The sequence below is a fragment of the Cebus imitator genome, unplaced genomic scaffold, assembly GCF_001604975.1.
Source record: "Cebus imitator isolate Cc_AM_T3 unplaced genomic scaffold, Cebus_imitator-1.0 Scaffold263, whole genome shotgun sequence".
Classification (NCBI taxonomy): domain Eukaryota; kingdom Metazoa; phylum Chordata; class Mammalia; order Primates; family Cebidae; genus Cebus; species Cebus imitator.
In genome coordinates, this window is record NW_016107578.1 from 1,157,550 (window position 1) to 1,160,310 (window position 2,761).

Sequence of the window (2,761 nt, forward strand, 5' to 3'; positions counted from 1 at the left end):
GAGAGCACAGGTCCTGGAGTGATGGCCCATGACTCTGCAGGGGATGGGGCCCTTTTTACTCAAGTGTGGTGGGTCCATCCTTTTTCAGCCATTCGGAGTGCTGTTTCCGTAGTCAAGAGTACCAGATAAGGTCCTCCCAAGCTTGTTCGAGTTTTCCCTCTTTTCAACTCTTGAGAACATGATCTCCCAGCTGGTATTGATGTGCTGGGAACTCCAGGGGTGGTGTTTGTGCTAGAAGTCTTTGGTCCTGTGGGAAGTGGAAGATAGATTGAGTATATAGATTTTTGAGGAAGTGACCCTTTGTTTCAAATGTAGGAATGTCAGTAGTAGAGTATAGATAAGGCAACCCATATAGCATTTCATAGGGAGATATGCCAGCATCTCTCTGAGGGCACTTTGGACCCTTAATAAGGCAATGAGAAGGCACTTAGTCCATAGTAACCAAGTTTCTAAAATTAATTTGGTTAGGTGGCTTTTTGGAGTCTGGTTCATCCTTTCTACTTTTCCTGATGAGGGTGGATGCCAGGGAGCACAATATTCCCATTTTATTCCTAGTACTTGGCCTAATCTCTTAATGACATGTGCAGTGAAATGGGTCCCATTGTCTGAATTAATATTCTCTATCAGTTCAAACCTGTATATAATATTTTCTACTAATGCCTTAACCACATTATTAGCAGTTGCACTTGAAAAGGGAATAGTCTCCACCCACTGAGTAAGGTGATCCACCATTACTAGTGGGGTACTTTAGGCAGCCTACTGGGGGCATTTTGGTGTAGTCAATTTGGACACTTTGGAATGGTCTTAATCGCAGCCTTCTTTACCCAAGAGGTGGTTTTCTTAGGATTTATTAGTTTTCTTACAAATTGGGCAACCATCTGTAACTTGTTTTGCTAGGGTATAAACTCCTATATACCCATAAACCCTGAGAACTGCATCACACATAGCCACTTTTTGGTTTAGGATGGTTTTAACCTGATAGGTTGTGCTTACAATGTGGTTTCCCCAAAAGGTTATCTTCCTACTTTCCTCTGTTAATAGGGCAGTTGCTGCAACATACTGAATTCATTCGGGCCACCCACAGATTACTGGGTCAAGAATTTTTGACAGAAAGGCTATAGGCTGCTGGTGGCCCCTGTGTGTTTGGGTGAGCACCCCTACAGCTATCCCTTTATTCACATTGGTGAAGAGGAGGAATGGCTGTTCTAGGGAAGGCAGAGCTAAGACTGGGGCAGTTATGAGCAGGTGTTTTAATTCCTCTACTTGTTGGACCTCCTGTGGTGTCCAAAGAAGAGGGTCAGGTCCCTCTTTAGTAAGTTTCAGGCTGAGAGGCTTTGTTTTTGTATTTGTTTAATTGTAATTTAGCTTCTGGGGTACATGTGCAGATCATTCAGGATTATTGCATAGGTACATACATGGCAAGGTGGTTTGCTGCCTTCATCCCCCCCATCACCTATATCTGGTATTTCTCCCTTCATTATCCCTCCTCACCCTCCCCACCCCTTCTGTCCCTCCCCTACCGCTCCCCCGCCACCGACCACAGTGTGTGGTGCTCCCCTCCCTGTGTCCATGTGTTTTAATTGTTCAACACCCGCCTATGAGCGATAACATATGGTGTTTGGTTTTCTCTTCTTATGTCAGTTTGCTGAGAATAATGGTTTCCAGATTAATCCATGTCCCTACGAAGGACATGAACTCATCGTTTTTTATGGCTGCATAGTATTCTATGGTGTATATGTGCCACATTTTCTTTATCCAGTCTACCAATGATGGCCATTTGGGTTGGTTCCAGGTCTTTGCTATTGTAAACAGTGCCACAATGAACATACGTGTGCATGTGTCTTTATAAAAAAATATGGAATGCTTCACAAATTTGCATGTCATCCTTGCACAAGGGCCATGCTAATCTTCTCTGTATTGTTCCAATTTTAGTCTATGTGTTGCCAAAGCGAGCACTAGAGGCTTTGTGTTTAAAGCATAAAGTCAATCCATAAGCCACAGTATCCAATCAACCCCAATAATTTCCTAAGCTCTTGTTTTGTTTCAGGCAAAGGTAGGGCTATGATTCCTTCAATTTGTTCAGGACCTAATCTCTGTTTACCTTTGCTTATTAAATGTCCTAGGTATTTTACCTCAGGTTCCAAAAACTGGGGTTTACTCCTTGAGACCAGCAATCCTTGCTCCCTCAGAAAATTTACAAAGTAAATTAATATTGCCGTTACCTGGGTCCTTGGTGTCTCCTGAAATGAGTAGGCCATCCACATATTGGAGCAGACATATGGAAGAGGGGAGAGGGAAATTCTCTAGGACTTGTTCTAGAATTTGACCAAATAGATTTGGGGAGTCCACAAACTCTGGGGGCAGGACTGCACATTGGTACCATTGCTTCTGACCGGAGTGAGGGTCCTCCCATTTGAAAGCAAACATGTCCTGGCTGTCCTCTGCTAAGGGGCAAGCCCAAAAAGCGTCTTTTATGTCTATTACTGTGGACCATTGGGATGGTTCAATCCAGATGGGATTTATGTCAAAATAAAATATGGGATTAATAGACAAAATCCATATGGGACTTTGCTGGTAATGGTATAAGGGTTGGGGACCACAGGGTGAGTAGTCTGGACTCCCTGGAAATCTTGCACTAGCTGGTATGATGCATCTGACTTTTTTCACAGGCAATATTGGAGTGTTATAAGGAGACATACAGGTTCAAGGAGTCTGTCATGGATGAGACCTTCGATTATAGGATTTTTTTTTTTTTTTTTTT

At 43.1% G+C, this 2,761-nt stretch overlaps 1 non-coding gene across 1 annotated transcript; it reads right to left on the bottom strand.

The window, feature by feature from the left end:
• Positions 1-1,849: 1,849 nt before the first annotated feature.
• On the bottom strand, positions 1,850-1,956 carry LOC119467174. Its single transcript, XR_005195706.1, has one exon. It is a non-coding gene; the product is annotated as a U6 spliceosomal RNA (small nuclear RNA).
• Between the last annotated feature and the right edge of the window lie 805 nt (positions 1,957-2,761).